Here is a 25254-nt window from a genome sequence, read left to right as displayed (position 1 = left end):
CCGCTTTGTAACTGGAATCTGTGTTACTGCTGTCATAAAGAGAGCCTTCTCTAAAGTTTGTAATGATGTCTTCGTATTGCGTAACGTTACACGTGACAGAGGATGGGCGAACGATTACGACGTTCGAAGTGGACGTACACAGGACACAACTGGGGGCGGGAGATGTAGACAATAGCTCATGTTGGTTCCACGGTGAATGACGAGATAGCTTAGTGAGCAAATAGTTCATGTTAGTTTCACGGTGGATGACAAGATAGTTTAATGGTTTTCAGATTTCTTGACCTGGGTGTACAAACTATTAGACAGTTTCCTTTTCCTGTTCTGTTACTGTCCAAAATGGTTGAGGAGGCAGAATGCCCCACGCAGGATGCGCTGTTATTATTACGCCAGCAGAATCTGACGACATAATATGAATATGTCTTACGGCATAATTTTCTGGGGCTACAAATGGAAATCGATGACTTAGAAAGAACGTATTGATTACACGGAAACAACCGCTGAGAGTAACGTGTGGTGTTCATCCAAAGTAATTTTACGACATAGACATTCTAACTGCACCTACGTAATATTTATACTAGGTACTGAAATTCATCATAAAAAATCCATCGCTATTTGAGGATAATACCTCTACAGCTACAACACTAGAATATGAAATGACGTTAATTGCTCATTACTAAAGCTGTAAGTGACTCAGAAAGGATTTCCATATAAGATAATAAAAATATTTTATCACTTGCCCAGTAACTAAAATTTCTAAAAAATAGAAAGGAAAATTTTAAACTTAATCCGAAAACATTTATTCTCGACACCTTTGCCTAAATATATGATTATTAATTAATTAATCGCACTATGAGAACTATATGTACTGATACAGGGCCTAAAACGCATCATCAAAGATTTACCGTCTTTCACAATACATAATGCCATAGGCTATTTAATATTATTGGTTTATGACTGTAGTAATGTTATTTGTTAACGTGTATTACAAACTGCTTGTGTTATTTGTTTCATGCATACCGGCGGAGATCTGGTTAGAGCCGATGCTGCACCACACTTCATCTAACACTAATCGTATCTGATCTTCAGAAATCAGCCTGAAGAAGAAGCCGAAGCGACATCAAATGTACTGACGCCATTGCGATGTGACAATATGATACATGAATTGCTATCGAACATGATGTTTCATTGTATTCGTGAAATTGTATTCAGTGTCGTTTTGCATTTTGCAAAATGCCAATACACTGGACTTTATTTCGAGGCCAAGTATGAATAAATAGTTCTCACGTGTTTAATTGAAAATTGATTAACTGGTTTAAAAGTGTCAGTCCATCCGTTAGCCTGAAGAAAGACAAGCTTTGTTTGCTGTGATTAATGGAGGAATATTCTGCTCAACAGTTAATTGAACTCAAAGTTTCAAAAAGTAGAACATGCATCTCCTGTCCAAAAAATATTTCAACTTAATTTAACTGAAGCATAAAGTGGCTTTATCAGAGGAAAAGACATTACCACGAGTGCAAAACTGATGAAAAGTATATGGTACACATAGAGTAATACCACTCTGGCTATATACCTCTTAATTTTTTGGGGGATTTAAAATTTAAAAAACCTCTCTCACATCGGCCTGATTTAGCTTCATTGATCAGGATAGTAAAAAACATGCGTATATTAAGGGAATTTTCATTCACAAAGCAGGCTTATCACATTCACACAGTTCGATACTGTCCTATCCTCATTAAATTGAGCATAAATTAAATTCCATAAGGCAGTGAAGCAATTTCCAAGTCTCGGTGCGACGAAAATTGGCAGTCGATCCCCTGAAAACATTTTTAATAATTATTAACTTTCGCTGATCACATGGGGAAGACCGGAGATCTGCTGGTAACACCGTGATAGCCTATTTTTAGGAAGTAATAAACTGGATTTCGTTCACGGCTAATCGGCAAGATCTCCTTCATTCTTTTCATAAGAGGAAACATAGATAGCAGAGAAGCTATTCCATGGAGTAAATGGACGCTCCAAGGAATAATAGGGTTTGAAACTACTTTGCACTGATAATCATCGTATATTTAAAGTTTAGGAATCGGTAAGATAAGAAGAGATATTTCGAGATATGTACTGAGTTATAAAATTCATAAAATTTCTGAAAATATCGCGGAGAGACCGCTGCATGAGACATTACATCGCCCCTCGCAGCGAGCAAAGTTGATATGTATCTACTTTGCGAGCTAACTTTTGGCTTAGCTAACTCGTTAGAATTTGTGGAAATACGTTCCTATAAATTTTAAGAAGTTAGTAAGATTTTTTGATTGAAAGAACCGAAAGAGATTTGGTATAGGTAACACCGATCTTCGTTACCTAGATACCTAATTGTTGCTTTGACGTGTACTGGGGCATACCTGCATCCCACGTACACAACCAGGGAAGATGGACTTATATAGTTGTTAATCAGGTCTACCTATTCAGGAACTGGCCTTGACAGGGAAACCTCGGAAAAGCTGGAGGCATAGACCCCAACTACGTATCATAGATGATAGGAAAGACAGAATAATTTAGAAATTTGAAAGATATTCTAGAATTCATAGGTAAGATAAAATCTGCCTCACAGCCAAAAAACAACTTTACACATGCAAATTTTTGCAATCTTCTGAAAAATTTTCTTCATCCATGTCTTGCTGAACTGCGGTGTAACTAATCGAACAGGAACATGGGACACGGCACGGAGGACAGGCTTCGCATTGGCGTACCGGACAGGAGACGTAACGGATTTGAGAGACCAGAAGGAACCTCAGGAATAGGTACTCAGGATTGTGGCATGAAACAATCGAAATTCCTCCAAGGAATGGTCAACTATTAAAGATTCCTGGAAGAGAAGGGTTAGTCGAATTTCTCCAGATTCATTTTGAGCTCAAATATAGACCTGATCCATCCAATCTTCCATCTGAGGAATGGGAAAATCCATTCGTCTTATACTTCCCACACTTAGGTGTTTCAATCGATACTGTAGTTGCACAATATCACAACTCCAGATCGGAAAACAATTTTTGAGAACATGGATAATTTCATCCATCTTCTTGAGTAAGCCTAAAAGTTCTAATCCTGCTTTTAATTTTTTTTTTCTTTTCCAGGTGGAAGTAGATTTGAATCTTTCCTAATTTGATTTCAAGTACGAATGTGGCTAGCATGTCAGAATATTAAAAACTGTATTATTTGAGAAAATTTCAAAAAGAAATTATATCTTATTCATACATGATTACAATGAAATTTTGCTGAAAGAGAACGTTTAATTAAGTCTTGCAGCATGATCTCTCCAGCTGCAATTAATCTTTGTTAGTAGTGACTGACGAGCAAATTTTTCTCTTTTATACTCCGATTGCCGCATTTTCTCATGAACATATATGAATGCAATATAACAATAAATAAATCCAATTGGAAAATGACACATTATTATAAATTTAATGAAGAACTTTCTTATTAACTCTAATTTTATAAACACACATTAATCTAGTTAATTAAATTCTCTTCAATAGAATTTAGCTCGCGCCAAAAAAAACAGCGAGTCCTTATGTATGTGGACAGTTCCAATCGATTCTAATTTTCTAACGCAGTTCATTTGTTCTCCTGTGAACTGTCAGTTTACAAACACTAACTTCACACGCAAGCGCCGTATTCGATCATATAGTTTCAGTAAACGTATTATCACTGGAGATTGACACTCCCTGAATGTATATCATTTCACACCCAGAAGCTTCTTTGGTGACATCTCGTAGACAGATAACCCGTAAGTCTTCACAGCAGCAATAACTACAGTTCCACTTACTTTTCTAAATATTCCTATACTATCACAGAATCAATCGCTTACTGTTCATTAAACTATCACAGATGCTTGGCATGCTGTCATTTAACCTATCACAATAGCTGAGGCATACTGTCCTTCATACTTCAATTTTTTTTCAACACCCAAATACTTCATACGGACTTTTCATTTAATTTGAAACACTTTCCTTAAAAGTACCTCTTTAGGTCTACATGGGGAAATAATCCTTTTATTCTTCCAGAATCCGGATATGCTAATAAATATGCACCAGGATTCGGTATATCCACTATTATATATGGACCTGTATAAACTAGATTCCATTTTCTGATGGTTTTCTTCAAGCTTGATGAGTTGATGTGTCTTCTTAAAAGAATTTTCTGTTCGATATTGAAAGTCTGAATCCGTTTGATGTTTCTATCATGGATTTCCTTTCGCTGTCTTGCTTACTCCGTAATATTAATGAGAGCATTGCGAATTTTTCTCCCCATGACATTTTTGTGTCCTCAAGTTTAGGCAAGTTATCTACCCAAAAGTTTATTTCGTTATCTCTGAACATAGTTCATTCGGGGTAAAGTTTGTAGAACTATGTGGTAAATTATTATAAATCTGCTCAAAATCGGTCAAATAGTTTATCCAGGTAGTTTGTTTATCATGACAGTACGTTCTCATGAATCTGTTTAGTTCTCGAAAAACCCGTTCAATTAAATTCCCTTGTGGGATCTAAAATTTAAAAACCTCTCTCCCACCGGCCTGATTTAGCTTCACTGATCAGGATAGTAAAAAACATGCGTATATTAAGAGAATTTTCATTCACAAAGCAGGCTTATCACATTCACAAAGTTCAATACTGTTCTATCCTCATTAAATTGAGCTTAACTTAAATTCCATAAGGCAGTGAAGCAATTTCCAAGTCTCAGTGCGACGATAATTGTCAGTCGATCTCCTGAAAACATTTGTAATAATTATTAACTTTCGGTGATCACATGGGGAAGACCGGAGATCTGCTGGTAACACCGTGATAGCCTATTTTTAGGAAGTAATAAACTGGATATCTTGAGCATACAAAACGGCAGGTTCGTCCAGTGTAAATCAGACGTTCCACACTGATCCCGTGCAACACAGCGTAGTAAGCAGACACTGTCAATAATAATCATTTAAATAATACGCGAACACACTTACTTTAGTTTAGTTCTTGTATTAAATTCCTTCTCATACAGAATCTCATCAAGATGGCGACTAGCTCGACAACACATACATATATATCTTCCTTCGTTCACGGCTAATCAGCAAGATCTCCTTCCTTCTTTTCACAAGAGAAAACATAGATAGCAGAGTAGCTATTCCATAGAGTAAATGGACGCTACTTTGCATTGATAACCATCGTATATTTAAAGTTTAGGAATCGGTAAGATAAGAAGAGATATTTCGAGATATGTACTGAGTTATAAAATTTATAAAATTTCTGAAAATATCGCGGAGAGACCGCTGAAAGAGACATTACAACATGACAAGACAATTTGTTTGTAGTGAAATTATTAAAACAGAGTTATTGTTTTACTGATAGTCTTGAAAGTCTGTTTCAAACATCATCGGTGGTTGTTAGGACTACGGCGATAAATAGCTGTTACATTACGACCACCAAAAAGTTAGACTCAAAAGTTTCTTCCTTTCTACAACCTTGTATAGGCACCGATCAGCCGAACATGTTACTTACGAAAACGTAAAATCAGAGATATTGAAAACAATTGAATTGCTACGTTTGATACAACAGTTCAAACATCGTGTAACTACTTCGGCACTAATTAAATCCTCGATAGCTTGCGATCCTGGTGGCTCTCTGAAAGGAAACATATTTTGCGCAAATATGAGGCACGTTTTATGTTGTGTTGCCGGGAATGCACGCAGTCACAAATATTTTAAGGTTACGTGACGTTCAAGAAGCTTAGAGGTCCACCGTATTAACATATTTACTTCGTTGTAAAATTTGTTTCACTTGTAACATGAGTAGTAACATAAGCTAATACGTTCATTTTCGCGAAATGTGGGTCATTGTGCTAAATTATCTATAAAAGGGCAGCTTACTGGCATAAGCACCAGCAAGCATTGTATACATAGCCTGTAAACCGACTCTTTCAAATGGTTCAAATGGCTCTGAGGACTATAGGACTTAAATTCTAAGGCCATCAGTCCCCTAGAACTTAGAACTACTTAAACCTAACTAACCTAAGGACATCACACACATCCATGCCCGAGGTAGGATTCGAATCTGCGACCGTACATTATATCTGCGTAATTAGTTCGTGGTGTTAAATCTTTCAGGTATGATGGAGAACGATAAACGTCTCAATTTTAGATAGTGGACACTGAAACAGAAACGAAAATTCGAAAGTTATAAGTGAAATCGTTCTGACACCTCTGATAGTGGAATACATGTGCCGGTACTGTTGTTGCTAAGACTATAGGATAGACAGCTTTCAGAGGTGGTAGCAAGGACTAAAACAAATACAAAATTTACAGTAAACGTAGGTTCTAAAATGTATAGCTAAGGAGCTAAGAACATTTGTTCATCTTCGCTACTATGAAACACATCTCCGCTATTGAACAAGTGTTCATAGCTCTTAAGATACGCAACTTTCACCAGCCATTTTGTTTTTGTTTTAGTCCATACCACCACCTCTGAAAATTGCCAACCATTAAATCTTAGCAACAACAGTACCAGTACATATATTCCTCTGTCAGAGGTGTCAGGACGTTTTTCGCCTATAAGTTTTCGACTCATTCGTTTCCGGTACAGGGAACGTTATCTCAGACTAATACATGTATCCTTCTCCATCATGCCTGAAAGTGTCTATCAGCATCTCGGAGTCACCATGTATATACATACATATACGCTCTTTAGTAATGCTGGATGACGTTTCCAGAGACGGGTTCCTATCCTCATTTTATTCCTCACGACATCTTTTATATCCCCTCTGAGTTAGTCGGCGTAATTTTGAAACACAATATATATAAGAAACAGGAGCGGTCCCAGCACTGATGCCAGCGGTAAATCCCCCCTCCCCACACACTTAACCGTATCCCAGTCGGACTCCACGTCAAAGCCCTTCTCAACACTGTGGAAAATGAAGTTTTGTTGTCTTTTCCTGAAGTATGAGACGAACGAACTCATCCAACTTTTACAATAACATTTTGTGATCAAAACAATCATACGCCTTAGTTAAATAAAAGAAGACCGCTAGAATTCGAAACTTTTTGTTTAATCCGTCCAGTGCCTTGCAAGGAAAAGAGAGTACAGCATTTCCATTTGTTAAAACATTCCTAAAAACAAACTACAGCATTGGCGACAAATTAGGAGTACAGTTATACAGTACTTGTACATAGAGACTTTCCAATACTTTATCAAAGACTGACGGCATAGAAATAGGTCAACAATTTTCTAAATTATCCCTTTTTCCTTTTTTTATAAAACGGCTCCAGTACCAAGCACTTTAATCGTTCAGGAAACTGACCATTCCTGAAAGAGTACAAGGTAATATTTAATTTTCCTATGTTAAAGGAATGTTCAGTGTGTGTGTGTATTGTTCCAGAAAATAATCAACCGAATTTGCCTTTATATACAAAAAGCGAAACACTTTTGAAACTTTGGTGTTCACTGCAACATGAAAAATGCGTTTATGTTTACAGATCGAATATTGCTATTAGTAAGTTTACAGATACTTCAGATCGGTACTCGGAAAACCGAGTAGAGTGGTGCTCTAGTATAGGCTACAGGAGAGAACATACGTTCCGTGTGAGCTGGTGTGTCTGGTTAGAGCTGCGTCCTCTCTCCTTATGTCCGGCTGGTTCGCCACTGCCGCCGTCTCGCAGCGGCACCCTATTATAGGGTCGCCGCCGTGGTGACCCTGGAGCGTCTCAGCTAGCAGCTAGCAGCCTAGCCCCTGAGCGATAAACGACTGCCGCGCGCCTTACACTACGTTGCGACATGTGTCGTCACACACAGTATACGTACTCCCGAAAGACCGCGGCTACCATTAAAAATGTTCCTGGAGGAAGCTGTCCGTTTTCGGCGACATCTTCCTAAATAAAGTAGGTGAAAACCATTTCACTGGGGATAAAGGACGATGAAAAACAGAAATCCTGCGACCCTTGGAAAGATATTGGACAACTGGCATGCATGCATGTCTGAAGCAATGTACAGCGTAAAAATAAATATTACAGCTTAGATGGGCAAAAAATTTGCCATACGCGAAAACGACTCGCTCACTGATCGTTCCGTACAACCTTAATTATGTATACAGTCAGTTCCTCCATTCCGAGAATCGAGGACGTCGTCCATTTTTGCCTGTTCCCGACACTGATACTGGTACGTACTGGTCCCAGATATTTCGAAATTTTCCAAACAGTTTTTATTTCAATAATGTAAACGTGACATAGTCATGCACGAGGCAGGCGACCGTTATTAGAATTATCAGTAGTTCTCCATTCAGGCTGACTGGGTCACGATGGTAAAAGTCAATCATCAGGAAGAAATGACTTCATTGGTCATAAGACACGTTTCGGAATTTATCCATCATTAGATTCCCAGGAGCGATCACTGCACATAGATATGGCGTTTCAAGTTCTGTGTTACATCAACAATCGCTTACTACTTTTAATTTCAAATTCAACATCGGGTAACAAATAACAAAAGAAATATTTTTTCTTGTTATATAATTAGATTATTTTCGTTTTTTCCTTTACTTGTACTGTGAAATGTTGCTTCTGGCCAAATTTCATGATTCTAGGTGAGTGGGAAGTATCCTATAGTTTTTGAGTTTGCGTGTATCAAAATATATAACACGTATGGCCGTATCTTTCCGTTGGACTCACTTAGAAGCTTACATTTATTACACTGTCAAGGGACCATAAACCTTGGTATGGGACATGAATTTTAACTTGATATATCTACCCGCTACTTAACGAACAGACGAACAGTCAGATAAGAAATGACAAAAATAGGTTTTTCTTGTGATATAATTATAAATTCACAGTTTTTCGATTTTTTCCTTTACTTTTACTTCCTGCCAAATTTCATTATTCCAGGTCAATTGTAAATACCCCATACATTTTGATGGGTGAGTTTGCGAGGACAGAAATATCTGACATAAATGGCCACATCTTTTGAGTGCATTGACTTGGAGTCTTAAAATTTTGTCGCCGCCAAGATACCGTAGATCTTATTGTGTGACACAAATTTGAACTTGACACGACAATCTGTTCAAGAAAAAAGTGGATCATAACAGACGGACAGACATAGACAGACGGATGAGAAATGACAAAAAATATTTTTTCGTGTTATATACAAGTAATTAAAAGTTAACAATTCTCATAGTTTTTCCTTTATTTGTATTGTGAAACTTTGCTTCTTGCCAAATTTCATGATTCTAAATCAACGGAAAGTACCCTATAGGTTATGACGAGTGAGTTTTCGAGTATTAAAATATGTCACAGAAATGGCTGTACCTTTTGAGTGGATTCTCTTAGAGGTTTAAAATTTTTATACTGTTAAAGGACCACAGACCTTATTATGTGACATAAATGTGAACATGAAACGCCAATTCGTTCAAGAGAAAAAATTGTCTTAACAGACTGACAGATAAACAGAGAGACGGATGAAAAATGATTAAAATATTTTTTCGTAATATATAATTACAATTTAACAGTTTTCGTTTTTCTTTCCTTTACTTGTACTGCGAAACGTTGCCATTTGGCTAATTTCATCATTCTAGGTGAAGGGGAAGTAACCTGTAGTTTTCGATGAGTGAATTTACGTTATACAAAGGTTTATCAAAAATAAAATATTTACAGCCAAAAACACCTTGTGCAAATCCTCATGCCCGTATATGTAGCGCTCACCGGCCGCCGGTGGCCGTGCGGTTCTAGGCGCTTCAGTCTGAAACCGCGCGACCGCTACGGTCGCAGGTTTGAATCCTGCCTCGGGCAGGGATGTGTGTGATGTCCTTAGATTAGTTAGGCCTAAGTAGTTCTAAGTTCTAGGCGACTGATGACCTAAGATGTTAAGTCCCATAGTGCTCAGAGCCATTTTAAAAACAAATAAATATTTATACTATCTTAGCTTTAGAAAGTCTTCCCCAAAGTAAAACAGATTGCTCCTTCTTATTTCTCAATACCAGAAAATTGAATCGATACTACCAACGTTGAACACTTTTGTCTCATTAGCCTTGTTGCAAGAATTCTCATAAAGCTGTAAGCACTAGTGAGCGTAGACACTGTGGCATTTGGAGGTATGGATCGACCTTGGAAGCTCGCAGGAATAGCAGAGTGTTTAAGGTGCCTACTCACGATAAGTGAGAAATCTGAGTTCGAGTCCCTGTCTAGCACAAATTTTCATATCACCAATAGTTATTCTTTCACTACATAACGCAGTTGATATCAAAATTATTCACAATTGCGACTAATATTTCGGAACATATCTACTTGTCATTTTTACGAAAAATTCACGTCTTCTTATTTCAAACTACATATCACTTACAAAACACAGTTTTCGTTACAAATATAAAGTCTTAATTATCGGTCTATTATAAACAATTATTATTAAAGATTCTTTAAATTAAAAGAATACGTTAGACATTAACTCTTTCATGTTGATACATTCTACGCTTCCCAGAAATGCTTGGCATCACACTCAGGGTGTTCTCGTGGTAGGAGAGCATTCTACCATGCAGCCACACGGCCTGCCAAGAAGACTAGCTTTAGGGTTCTTAGGAACTCAGAAAATTTCGAAGTTGATATTTCTTGAAAATTTTTCAGAGTAGCATCGAACTGATTAGGGGAACTGATACTTGAATTCCAGACTTAAAGTTCCTTAAATATAAAAAATACAAAAACCCGTTTGCTGTGTTTTCTCCTTGTCAGACAATTTTCGAAAAATAAAGCAGCGTGAAAACAGTTTAGAAACGGGAAAGAGTTTCAGGAAATTACAAACAATGTGCAATATACGACATTTTCCAGTTGCTCTTTTGAGATCGAGCCCACACAGATGTGCTCACTTGTGGACTGAATGGGTATAAAGAACAACCCAACCAGGTAAAGGCGACCATTCGCAGCGTGGTGAAAATTGCTGCCAACATCAAATAGGTGACGGTTCTTGAGTCCACAGATGGAACCGGCAATACCAGAGCGAGTTGAGTTAGACAAGAGAGAAGTGGAAATAGCTCCACTAAGAAAAATACCGGACAAAAGCGAGTAGGACACACTGTGAGGGTTCTGTACAAATTTAATTATCTCCAATGATAATAATAATAATAATAATAATAATAATAATAATAATTAGTATTATTATTTCTTTCCTTTCTCAGACGTTTTTTCTCTGCCTCGTAATGACTGGGTGTTGTGTGATGTCCTTAGGTTTGTTAGGTTTAAGTAGTTCTAAGTTCTAGGGGACTGATGACCATAGATGTTAAGTCCCATAGTGCTCAGAGCCATTTGAATCATTTTTCTCTCAGACGTTATGTAGGTTAAAAACGGGAAGTGACGCGGACCTTGATCAAGCGTGACTTTAACTGTATGGTATATGTTCCATTGCATTTAGGAACTTCCGGGTAATTGAACATGTATCAATAATTAGAGATTTCTGTAGTTGTATATATACGTTTGGATGTAGCTGTATGGCGTTGATGTACTGGTGGATCTTGTGTGGTATGGCTCCTGTAGTTGATTATTATTATTATTATTATTATTATTATTATTATTATTATTATTATTATTTCGTATGGCCATTTTGGCTATTTTTGTGTCCCTAATCTACTCCTGTTATCCAACCAGGGAATGCGAACCACGTTTAGTTCTCTGCCAACTCCTCTCGTCAGTTGTAAGTGAGTGGAGGGGAGGCTAAAACAAAGACTGAGAAGTCCGTAGGTCGAACGAGATTCAATCCCGTGACTTCTTACCACTAGACAACCAAATCCAACCCGTATCTAGATAGTTACCACAGTTAGGTACTGGAGACTGAAGTGAACTAAGTGAAATAACGAAACGGTTTCGGTCAGACGCAACTCGCAAATTTCATCTTTAAGAGTTCAGAAATATGCACGATTACGTCCTGGAAGTTAGATGTACTCAGTACCAAGGGAGGAAGACATTGTTCATGTGCATTCTAACTTCCAGTAAGTAGGGGAAGTGAGCAGTGATGTTAGAAAGAAATGTTAGTTCACCGAAATAAAAGCAGCGCCGAACAGTTCGTTCCCTGGAATACTTCATTTAAACTAGTTCAAATTGTTGGATGTGAGGTCCGCCAGCTATGCAAAACACCGTTTTTTCTCAGTACCCAAATATGTTTCGGCACCACTGTGCCATCATCAGTGGTTTTTCGTTTTTATTTACTCTGTAATGTGAACAGTTTTGTTAAGCGATTATAAAATTATGTGCATCTTTAGTTCAAGCAATAGATCGTTTCTTTTTGTAAATATCTTTACATTTGGTGTGCATGGATTTTCTGGATCACTTGTGTGTTAATTACTACAGGTAGCTTGTCATCTGCAACCAAACGATGATGATAAAAAGTTTTTTGCTGGGAGTTACCTATCTTCTAGAATGTAATTTAGTTTGTCTCGATTTTTTCCCACCTACATTCTAGAAGATAGGTTAACTTCCAGCAAAAATTTTCTCATCAACATTGTTTGGTTGCAGATGACAAGCTACATGTAGTAATTAACACACAAGTGATCCAGAAAATTCATGCACACCAAATGTAAAGGTATTTACAAAAAGAAACGATCTATTGTTGAACTAAAGGTGCACATAATTTTATAATTATTTAACAAAAACGTTCACATTACAGAATAAATAAAAACGAAAACACACTGGTATGGCATACTGGTGCCGAAACACGTTTGGGTACTGAGAAGAAACTGTGTTTCGCATAACTGGCGGACCTCACATCCAACAGTTTTAACTGCAGACACGGCCAACATAAGAAGCTGCAAGTCAAAATGATGAATACTAATTTATTTGTGAAACGCTCATCCCTAATTCAGTGTGAGTGGGCACTCTTTAGGACTATCTTGTGAACGTTAAGCCTTCTTTACACAAGGGAACGTGCAACATCGGACGGGAATTAAAAGTTATGCAGGCGTGGACAAAAGGCAGGCGGTCGTGTTCCGTTCGTATTCGCTTGGGTTCGCTTGCGTTCCGCGGGTTATCGGTCTTTCAGCGAACCATCAAAAAAAGTTCATGGCCTCTCCCCTTCGGGACCAGCTCTACAGAAAGCTCTGGTCTGCTCTCTTATCTACTTTTGCCGCTGTTGGCGTGAGTTAGGTGAGCGGTGAAGTTCTCCGAAGAGAATGTCATGTTGCTGACAGAATAATATAGATATCACTCGTGCTTCTGTGATCCACGAGAACCACAGCACAAATGTCAAAGGAAAAGAAATATGACTGATATAAAATATCTGAAGCAATCAAAGATGCTGCTGGGTACGTGAGAAAGACGATAAAGATGGGCATATAGAGATAAATTCATTTGCTGCTTGCACCAGGCAGGAAACGACTGAATAAACACAACCTCTGTAGTTCTTTTTATTAAAAAGGAGGCATAATGAATTTCCATGACAGTAAACAAATGCGAATATTTATGTAGGATTCTGATTAAAGTTAAAAATACACATTAGACCTGATCATTCTCGTTACTTACGTCTGTGATAGCTTTAATTATAAGCCAGACGAATCACTGTTACGTTAGAGATTTTTAGTGATAAATAAAAATGCTTTATCTAGAATCACTCTATCTCCCATTTAACAAACTATAAAGCTGTTTTATCAAATAGCTTGACAAATAGTATCAATATTTCACATTTCATTAATCATATTCCACTGACGTTATCTTCTGTACACGTACTTTAATAAAAACCTTCAGGCGCTTCAGGTATCTCACTGTAGACATCGGAAATCATTTGGTTCAAATGGTTCAAATATCTCTGAGCACTAGCGGTCGCGCGGTTCCAGACTGATGCGCATAGAACCGCTTAGCCACAACGGCCGGCGGAAATTATTGGGATATAGAAACTACTGAAATGCGAAACCATCTCTAACGTAGAGTCTGCTAATCAGAAACGTTGTCGGCATTACACACAGATGGTAAAAGATATCGTCTTAGTTCTTTCATAGCCCAATAGAGGAAACATTTGTCCACAAAGCATTAGTTTACTTTAAATTCTTGACTGAGAAACACAAGAAGAGACATGAGTGCGGCTTACACATGGCGTTTTGACACTGTTTTCCTCTGTAGGCACCCCAAAGGTCCGAAACTGAGTCTCGTCGCGACGTCTAAATATGTTGGTAAATGGAAGTCATTCGTCATTCGTACAAAAGTGAGTGAACGTATAAATTGGCTTAAAACGTGTATGACTTGGGAGGACGTGGCTAGTCGGTAAAGTGATTCCAAAAGTGAAAAAAATTATTACTGATATTTTTTTCAGGAACCCATTGTTAACATTGCGTCAAGCGTAAGCAAAATTCCCTTTGAAACAGTTGTCAACGAAAATTAGACGGACTTGGATTTCTCTTCCATTGCAATACGCGGAAAACTTGGTTTCAAGCATGCCTCAGAGATGCCAAGCAATTATCGATACTTTGGTGACTGTACGTATTATTATTTATATCTGCATTTTCTTTGGTTCGTATATAATGTATGTATATGTTTTAGTTTGTTGCCAAATACATTTTTCTAGTGATTAGCCCGACCACTATCTTACTTAATAGACTTTAAATGTCTCCGGTTGCTAATAACCAACCTTAAGTTGCTTCTTGATAATTGCTGTTCTCGTTTTAAATTTACACCTGGCTATAATAAGAAACTAGAGAAAAGTGTCAGCCGATTTACCTGCAAAGTTTTGTACTAACGTTAAGCAAAGCTATAGTCACAATTCAGTGTGAAGAGCACTACCTCCACTCATTTCACGCTTCTAACACAATTTTGCTTACTTCGGCCGGAGCAGTGAGCTCGCCAAGCAAAATAATACTCCGTGAATGTGAAAGTTTTGGATCGTAGCTCTAACTATGTGGTGTTGTATACTGTGCTGATTTCACAAGCGAGTATAGCGAACACTTGCGAACTGTTTGCAAATGCGCATTAACTTACATTCGCCTCCATTCGCTGCGGTGTAGAGGGCCCCTTAGATGAGCCACAAGACGAAATGGCGCAGTTGGTTACGAGAATTTTCCTTACTCGTGCTGCGAAAGACCATCAGTTTACTGCTCGTTTAACAGCAAGCGTTAATGTTCCATTTTCTTGCAATGCGAACTTACAATCACTAAAGACTTAATCTGGTCGTTTTACGACATGCACGTGGGGCTGTACTGCAGAAGTCGTGTATGACAGACTTTAATGACAGATTCATTACACCAAAATAAGAAAAACATTTCTAGTAAATAAGGACTCTGAAATACATACTTTAAGAACTCATTTTCGCTACCGTGAAACACATTTCCTCTAGTGAACAAGTGCTCATAACTCTCAAGCCATGTATTTTAGAGTCCATTGTTTTCCATGCATTTTTTTCTTGTTTTAGTGTATGAATCAGTTCTCAAAGTCTGCAAAGGGAATTTAGCTACACCGTGTATACACCAAAGGAAAAATCAAATGGTTCAAATGGCTCTGAGCTCTATGAGACTTAACATCTGAGGTCATCAGTCCCCAGAACTTAGAACTACTTAAAGCTATCCAACCTAAGGACATCACACACATCCATGCCCGAGGCAGGATTCGAACCTGCGACCGTAGCAGTCGCGCGTTTCCGGACGGAAGCGCGTAGAACCGCTAGGGCACCGCGGCCCGCTACGGAAAAATCGCAACACCAAAAAAGAATTAATGTAGAGAAATGAAACATCAAAAATAATTTTTTCTAGGTAATATATTTAACTGATTGACGATACAAGATCACAGCTTCTCGTAAGGGCCAGATAAGCCATTGCAAATGTCAAGTGCTGTTACATTAATAACCAGTGTAACCACCATAACGTTGAATGCGACCAGGCAAAGGTGCATGCATTACATACAGGTGCCGAATGTCAAGCTTGTGGGACGGAGTTCCATGCCACTTCCATATGGTCGGCCAATGCGAGAACGGATAATGCTGGTTGTCAATAGCACTGGACTTGTCATCCGATGATGTCCCATATGTGCTCAGTTAGATCTGGCGATCAAGCAGGGTAGGGCAATATGTCGACACTTTCAAGAGCATGTTGCTTAGCAACAGCGGTATGTGAACGAACGTTATCCTGAGTGAGATTTTCACTCGTCAGCGGAGTGTGCGCTGATATGAAACTTCCTGTCAGATTAAAACTGTGTGCCGAACTGTGACTCGAAGTCGGGACCTTTGCCTTTCGCGGGCAAGTGTTCTACCACCTGAGGTAGGAGATGAGGTATTGGCGGAAGTAAAGCTATGAGGACGGGACGTGGGTCGTGCTTGAGTAGCTCAGGTGGTAGAGCACTTGCCCGCGAAAGGCAAAGGTCCCGAGTTAGAGTCACGGTTAGGCACACAGTTTTAATCTGCCAGGAAGTTTCATATTGAACGCTATCCTCTTGGAAAACACCCCCTGGAGTGTTGGCCGGCCGGAGTGGCAGAGCGGTTCTAGGCGCTACAGTCTGGTGCCGCGCGGCCGCTACGGTCGCACGTTCAAATCCTGCCTCGGGCATGGATGTGTGTGATGTCCTTAGGTTAGTTAGGTTTAAGTAGTTCTATGTTGTAGGGGACTGATGACCTCAGCAGTTAAGTTTTTTGCTGTTCGTGAATGACAGCACATGTCGAATCAACAGATTGATGTTGAAATTTGCAGTGAGGGTGCGTGGGAATGACCGCGAGGGTGCTCCTGTTGTCAGGTGAAATCACACCCCAAACCATAACTCCAGGTGTACGTCTAGTGTGTGCACCTCAGATAGATTGGTTACAGGCCCTCAACTGACGTCATAGTCAACACACGGCCATCACTGGCTGGCCCTGAGGCAGAACCATCTTTCATCATAAAACACAACATACCTCCACATTGCCCTCTAACGTTCTCTCTCTTGACTCCATCGACTTTCCAAACGACGGTGGTTTGGGGTCGTTGGAATACGCGGAGTAGAGCCTCTGAGTCGAAACTGTCCTTGAAGTAACCGATTTGTAAGAGTTTGTTGTGTTACTGTGGTGCCAACGTCTTCTCAAACTGCTGCTACGGATGGAGTGCGATGCGCCTGAGCCATACGGCGAATACGATGGTCTTCCCTCATGACCATCTGGGGCCCGGTCATCTTGCGACCATACATTCTCGTGACCACCGCTACGAGCTGTAATGTACAGTGTCTACATTCCTCCCAAGTCTTTCTGCGGTATCGCGGAATGAACTTCCAGATGCTCGTAACGCTATTACACGACCAGTCAGGCGCTCCGCCAGCAGCGAGCTGAACTGCAATGTCGGCCGATGGCTGTATCGCTGTATTTGAAGTATCTCGGCTGGGCCGAGAGCAAGAGCAGACAAGTGGGCTTAATCGCACTAACGTAGATAGTTGTATGCAGCTGTCAGCTCAACCACTGCCTGTTGCTTGCTGGCAGTCTCTAGCACGTGATCGTGAGACTTTTGGAGGAATTACATTCAGCGCTGGACGCTTGGTAGCCAACATAAGTCCTTAAATATGATATCGGTGCACCTGCACTAAAATATAATAACCCGGTGGTAGCAGGATGTTGTGGTTGCTACGTATGATGAAATGAAGGCATCTGCGTGATAGTGCTGCAGCAGTGAGGTGGATATATAACTTATTCTTTTCATCATAGGATGATGCAGACTTGTCCTGGCTCGCTTACATCTACGCACACAGGAATTATATTGACTACGCAGCGGAAAGCGTTCCTAAAATAGGTGGAATGAGTAAACTGGTCAAAGCTACTCTCTGATGCTTTTCTCTAGTTATCCCAGCATTCCTCTCTCTTTCCGTATTGAGTAGCTTGGCCAGTGCTTCTCAATAGTAATCTTCGTTTCATTGATTCCCACTACTTTCACTCCCATTCTCCTGCTTCTTTCATGTCTGAACTCCTATCACGTTATGAAGCATAGTATTGCCGCTGCTGGCCGGCCTGTGTGGCCGTGAGGTTCTAGGCGCTTAAGTTTGGAACCGCGTGACCGCTACGGTCGCAGGTTCGAATCCTGCCTCGGGCATGGATGTGTGTGATGTCCTTAGGTTAGTTAGGTTCAAGTAGTTCTAAGTTCTAGGGGACTAATGGCCTCAGATGTTGAGTCCCATAGTGCTCAGAGCCATTTGAACCATTTTTCCGCTGCTGACGGCGAACGTCGCTAATAATTGGTTCAGATTGACATCTGATAATACAGGTATTTGGAAGTGTTTTCTGTTGCTTTTCTGTGTGTCTGTATGTGTGTGTGAGAGAGAGACAGAGGGAGAGAGGGGGAGAGAGAGAGAGAGAGAGAGAGGAGAACTAATTTCTTCTTCTTCTTCTTTTTGTTCGTATGTTGCTGAAACAAGCAACCCTGGTGAGGCTGCTAGGCCCTCCATAGGATGGCTTCTGCATAAATCCTGATTCATCTGAAAGCAAGTGCCAGTTTCTCTTCCTCTCTCCGCCTCTCTCTCTCTCTCTCTCTCTATATATATATATATATATATATATATATATATATATATATATATATATATATATATATATATACTCCTGGAAATTGAAATAAGAACACCGTGAATTCATTGTCCCAGGAAGGGGAAACTTTATTGACACATTCCTGGGGTCAGATACATCACATGATCACACTGACAGAACCACAGGCACATAGACACAGGCAACAGAGCATGCACAATGTCGGCACTAGTACAGTGTGTATCCACCTTTCGCAGCAATGCAGGCTGCTATTCTCCCATGGAGACCGTCGTAGAGATGCTGGATGTAGTCCTGTGGAACGGCTTGCCATGCCATTTCCACCTGGCGCCTCAGTTGGACCAGCGTTCGTGCTGGACGTACAGACCGCTGGAGACGACGCTTCATCCAGTCCCAAACATGCTCAATGGGGGACAAATCCGGAGATCTTGCTGGCCAGGGTAGTTGACTTACACCTTCTAGAGCACTTTCGGTGGCACCGGATACATGCGGACGTGCATTGTCCTGTTGGAACAGCAAGTTCCCTTGCCGGTCTAGGAATGGTAGAACGATGGGTTCGATGACGGTTTGTATGTACCGTGCACTATTCAGTGTCCCCTCGACGATCACCAGAGGTGTACGGCCAGTGTAGGAGATCGCTCCCCACACCATGATGTCGGGTGTTGGCCCTGTGTGCCTCGGTCGTATGCAGTCCTGGTTGTGGCGCTCACCTGCACGGCGCCAAACACGCATACGACCATCATTGGCACCAAGGCAGAAGCGACTCTCATCGCTGAAGACGACACGTCTCCATTCGTCCCTCCATTCACGCCTGTCGCGACACCACTATAGGCGGGCTGCACGATTTTGGGGCGTGAGCGGAAGACGGCCTAACGGTGTGCGGGACCGTAGCCCAGCTTCATGGAGACGGTTGCGAATGGTCCTCGCCGATACCCCAGGAGCAACAGTGTCCCTAATTTGCTGGGAAGTGGCGGTGCGGTCCCCTACGGCACTGCGTAGGATCCTACGGTCTTGGCGTGCATCCGTGCGTCGCTGCGGTCCTGTCCCAGGTCGACGGGCACGTGCACCTTCCGCCGACCACTGGCGACAGCATCGATGTACTGTGGAGACCTCACGCCCCACGTGTTGAGCAATTCGGCGGTACGTCCACCCAGCCTCCCGTATGCCTACTGTACGCCCTCGCTCAAAGTCCGTCAACTGCACATACGGTTCTCGTCCACGCTGTCGCGGCATGCTACCAATGTTAAAGACTGCGATGGAGCTCCGTATGCCACGGCAAACTGGCTGACACTGATGGCGGCGGTGCACAAATGTTGCGCAGCTAGCGCCATTCGACGGCCAACACCGCGGTTCCTGGTGTGTCCGCTGTGCCGTGCGTGTGATCATTGCTTGTACAGCCCTCTCGCAGTGTCCGGAGCAAGTATGGTGGGTCTGACACACCGGTGTCAATGTGTTCTTTTTTCCATTTCCAGGAGTATATATATATATATATATAATATATATATATATATATGTGTGTGTGTGTGTGTGTGTGTGTGTGTGTGTGTGTGTGTGTGCAGCTCTCTAACGGCATGCTTTTAGTTTCTGTCGTTGAATTCTTCAGTGAAATCCACGCAGTGACGACAGACCTGGTGCCTCAGCCCAGTCCGGTAACAATCGACTCAACGCCCTTGCAGTCTACCATTGTCATTACTGGTGATGATCATGGTAATGATGATGTGCAATAGACTCCCACTGAGCGAACCCGATTCTCTGCAGTGACCTCATGGGAGATGACCATAGTCATCGATGAGTTTATTGATGAATAGTTCTTTCTATTCTTCTTCCTGCACCTTCACACACACATACAAACACAGCTGCAGGCTTGCATTACTAACATTACTTGTTCTTGTCTGCTTGATAATGAATCATAAACTCTTCAAAGCTACTCTTTGATGCTGCTCAGTAGCAGTTCCAGCTTTCCTCTCTCATTCCATAGCGAAAGAGAAGAACACATAACGTTAGTAAGGCAAGCATGGATCTGTGTGTATGCGCGTGTGCGTGAGCATGTGTCTGTTTGAGTGTGTGTCTGTGTGTGTGTGTGTATGTTAGTTTGATCGATATGCACCAACAGGAGCAGTAAAACACGAAGAATAACCAGTACTCCAGTAACAGAGCCTCCCTTGCTCCCACTGACTGCTACCGCTATGCACCAGTAGTGGCTGGATATTCTTCCTGTTTAATTTCCGTGTTAATACAGACCGATAAAACAGATAATAAACTGGACTAATTTCGCTCCTAAAATTTCGCTTGGAAAACCATTTCGTTCATAACTGGAAACAAACTAACGCTTTCTGTCGGCGTTGGGCGTCACGCGAAAGAAGTGGTGAGCAGTATTTGGGTTGACTCTAGCTACGTATTACAGAAAATAAAATACAAATATCTGCCGAAACGCCAGAGAAAATCTGGGTAACGAGTCTTAGGAGGAATACCCTGTATACAGGGCGAGTCAGGATGCTTTTGAGCGGTGATAGTATTAGTGATCCTCAACAAAAAGCTACGTACGGACATACGCCCTATTATGAATGGTTCCGAGACAGAATGTATTTAATATCACTTTGGCGTGTTTTTCATGAATAACTACGAGGGCTGGAACTTTAATAGTGGCAACTATTTATTTACAGCTCGTATAAAATAGATACGTGTTTCAAAGTGTTACTGACCTTCAAAGTAGTCACCAGCATTGTGTATAACCCGTTGCCAGCGATGTGGAAGTCGTAGGATACTCTTAGCAGTGCCAGTTGTGTTGACAGTTCGAGCGCCGCTTTCTATTGCCCGAAGAATTTGTAGCAGTTCTGCAGCGAAAGTCGTGGTTTCCTTCAGTTTAGAAATCTAGCTCACGAGGGCTTAAATCAGGGGAGTGCAGTAGGTGGCATAGCACTTAGCAGCCCCACCAGTCAGACAAATCAGTAACAGCTTCCACTGTACGTGCTTGAGCATTGTCCTGCAAAATGATGGTCAGGTTCTGCATAAAGTGTCATCACTTTTGTCTCTAAGCTGGTTGTTAGCTTGTGTTCCAAGAATGAACATCATAGAGGCAGAAGTGATGACACTTTCTGCATACCTGGCCATCATTTTGCAGGACAATGCTCAAGCACGTACAGTGCAAGCTGTTACTGATTTGTCTGACTGATGGGGCTGCTAAGTGCTATACCACCTACTGCACTCGCCTGACTTAAGCCCGCGTGGTTTCAACTCGATTTATAAACTGAAGGAAACACTTCACGGCTCTCGCTGCAGAACTGCTACAAATTCTTCGGGCAATAGAAAGCGCCGCTCGAACTGTCAACACAACTGGCACTGCTAAGAGCCTACGACTTCCACATAGCTGGCAACGGGTTATACACAATGTTGGTGACTACTTTGAAGGTCAGTAACACTTTGAAACACATATCTATTCTGCACGAGATGTAAATAAATAGTTGCCACTATTAAATTTCCAACCCTCGCACAAAATCACTCCCTCCAGCGAAAACGTGTCGCAGTACAAAATTAAACGACATTGAATTTCCTACAAAAAAATGTCGTATTCGTTTTTCCTCTAGGACTAATAATTTGCGCTAAGAAAGCGCTAGAATACTAACAATCTCACGCAACAGGCATGAGCTGTAGCGTACTTTGACTGTTCGTCTCAGCTTCTTACACTGCTGTGTGTACGTTGTAAACAATGGCAATATCTGAATAACTCATTCGGATTAAGATATGTCCATATGAAGTTTGTTGTCCAGAATAACTAACACTATCACCCCTCATAGCATGTACGTTTCCTGCTGACTCACCATGTATAAACAGGGCGTTTCACTATCATAGATACAAACGGAAGTGATGAGCAGAGGACAATGAAACGAGGAAATAATCCTAATATACATGGGTTCGGGAATTAAAGGTTTCCTTGATAAAACGTATTAGGACTAAGTACATGAACACTTTACAACAGATACAGCGTGGGATAGTGGAGTGGTTAGCACACTGGACTCGCATTCGGGAGAACGACGGTTCAATCATACGTCCGACCACATTCGTTTAGACTTTCCGCGATTTCCCTAAATCGCTCAAGGTAACTGGCGGGATGGTTTCTTCGGAAGGGCAAGGCCGCTTTCTTCCTCCATCCTTCACTAATCCGAGAATGTACTCAATCTCTAAGATTTCGTTGCCGACGAGACGTTAAACTCTAATCTCTTCCCAACCTTACAACAGAGTCCCTGAGAATCAGACTGCAGATACCCACGCCAGGGCAAACATGTTATAAAAAGCGTACCTCATGGTGATTGTTCATGTGATGGCAGGCTACAGCACATGTTCTCGTCGACTCCCGTATGTTTCCAACAATCCCAGGCGTGTTCTGAATGAAGTGACAACCATCCGCAGAGTGTATCGACATTATCAGCAGAGCTGGAATACATTAAAGCTTTAAAATATCCCAGAGTAAAAAACTTCAACAGGTTCAAGATTGGGAACTTGGGAGTTCATGGTATTAGCGAGTCATCGTTGTTACACTTGTCAAAGACTCACGCTACTTATTAACAGACGGCCACATGAGAATGTGCCGTTGCGCCATCGTGAGCAACATCACCAAAACCAAAGTCTTAGACATTAACAGCATTGTAACATCTGCAAGACTGCAGTTGTTCATGTATCACATCGAGGAATACATTGAGTTCTGGACCTATGTTTATGAGGATTATTTGCTTGTTTCATTGCACGCTACTCACCCCTTTAACTTGTGCCTAAAATAGTATACTGTGTATGTCAAAATAATGGCGATAAACACATAGAATGGTTGTAGAAGAAGTCTATAGGGAGCTATGGGTAGAAACATCCTCCAGTGCCTGATTACGACAAGCTCAGCTTGCAGGATACCAGCTGCAGGAAAAGTAAATACCACCCTAATATTTGTTGCAAAAACCTATACAACATGTAAGCCATCCACAAAAGAAAGGGCTTGCAAAATAGTCGTTCGACTCTTATCAGACTGCATTAGTAGAAGAGGCACAGAACATCCAACTAAGAGCGGCACGTTTCGTCACGGGATCGTATAGTAAGCGCGGCAGCGTTACGGAAACGATGAAGAAACTCCAGCGGCAGGCGCTTAAGAGAGACGTTCCAAAGAGTAGGACAACGTATTAATTCGACCCATATACATCCTTGGAAATGACTACAACGAGAAAATGGGATAATTTATAGTTCATACGAAGCTTACCAATATTGGTATTTCTCACGAAACATACGCTACTATAACAGATAAGAATATTTCCGTCCTTACCCTCCGCTACACGCCGTAGGGTCGCTTGTGAAGTGTAGAGTCAGATGTAGAATAATTCGTTCAGAATGTACGTTTCCCATGCGTCTCTCAGATTTCGCAAGAATTCAAGATAAACATCTTGCTGGCAGCTAGAGATTTATTGTTTTCTTGTAATTTTTCTACGTAGCCTCACAATAAGCTGACTGTTGTGTACGTCCCAGCAAGCTCCAAACGTACTACCATATTTGACGTCAATCAATTACCTACAATCACACACACGCACACACACACACACACACACACACACGAGAGAGAGAGAGAGAGATTAATGCAAGGAGCTTAGCGTTTTTAAGTTCGGTGAATATCACACAATGTACTCTGCGTCCATCTCTTTAATATCATGTAATACCCTTTTCAAGATGCTCTGTCACAGTACTTTATCCAAAATAAACTTAAGTTCTTCGGTATTGCCGGCCGGAGTGGCCGAGCCGTTCTAGGCGCTACAGTTTGGAATCGCGAGACCACTAAGGTAGCAGGTTCGAATCCTGCCTCGGGCACGGATGTGTGTGATGTCCTTAGGTTAGTTAGGTTTAGGTAGTTCTAAGTTCTAGGGGACTGACGCCCTCAGAAGTTGAGTCCCATAGTGATCAGAGCAATTTGAATGTTTTTTTTTTGTATTTTTGAGGAGTGTCATTTTCGATGCGTTTTTTAACTTCTAATGGTCTTCAGTCAGAATACTACTTTGATACAGCTCTTCATCTCTCCGTTTGCACTTTCTTACAGTATTAACGCCTGGTTCTACTTCTCCCATTTAACCCCCCCCCCCTTCTCCCCCTACACAAACACTTTCCTCCAATACCAAACTGAATATTCCTTGATGCCTCAGGTTGTGTCTTATCAATCGAGCCCTCCTTTTAGTCAATTTGTGCCATCAATTTCTTTTTTTACCAATCGTTTCCGTACTTTCTCGTTGGCTATTCGATCTACCCATAAAATCTTCATCATTCCTGTGAGGCTGCTCATTTCAAGAGTTTCTCTTGTATTTTTCTCTGAAGTGCTAATCGTCCACGTTTCGCATCCGTACAAGGCTACACTACATACAAATAACTTCAGAAACGACCACCCAGCACTTAGATTTATGTTAGAGGCTAATCATTTTCTCTTTTTCAGATATTCTTTTCTTTCTATAGCTAATTTCCACTTTTTACACTCTCTACTTCGGCCATCATCAGTTATTTTACTATACTAGCCATAAAAATTACTACACCAAGAAGAAATGCAGATGATAAACGGGTATTCATTGGGCAAACATATTATACTAGAACTGACATGTGATTACATTTTCATGCAGTTTGGGTGCATAGATCCTGAGAAATTAGTACCCAGAACAACCACCTCTGGCCGTAATAACAGCCTTGATACGCCTGGGCATTGAGTCAAACAGAGTTTGGTTGGCGTGCCCATGCAGCTTCAACACGATACTGGAGTATTGTGACGAGCCTGTTGCTCGTCCACCATGGA

The 25254-nt window shown here is 41.0% G+C and overlaps 1 protein-coding gene across 2 annotated transcripts in view; it reads right to left on the bottom strand.

The window, feature by feature from the left end:
• The window catches only part of LOC126336625 (UDP-glucosyltransferase 2-like), a 153495-nt gene that overhangs the window by 28354 nt on the left and 99887 nt on the right, over window positions 1-25254 (bottom strand). Inside the window, exon 1 of one of the 2 annotated variants that reach the window (XM_050000514.1) lies at window positions 7598-7754. The exons of the other annotated variant lie outside the window; for it this stretch is intronic. The gene's annotated coding sequence lies outside the window, so the exon portion shown is untranslated. Of the gene's footprint in view, window positions 1-7597; window positions 7755-25254 lie in introns of those variants that run through there. 2 annotated transcript variants of the gene reach the window in all.

The sequence above is a fragment of the Schistocerca gregaria genome, chromosome 2 (genome assembly GCF_023897955.1).
Source record: "Schistocerca gregaria isolate iqSchGreg1 chromosome 2, iqSchGreg1.2, whole genome shotgun sequence".
NCBI classification, from domain to species: domain Eukaryota; kingdom Metazoa; phylum Arthropoda; class Insecta; order Orthoptera; family Acrididae; genus Schistocerca; species Schistocerca gregaria.
Note: the sequence above shows the minus strand (reverse complement) of the source record. Positions and strands in the feature narration are given on the sequence as shown.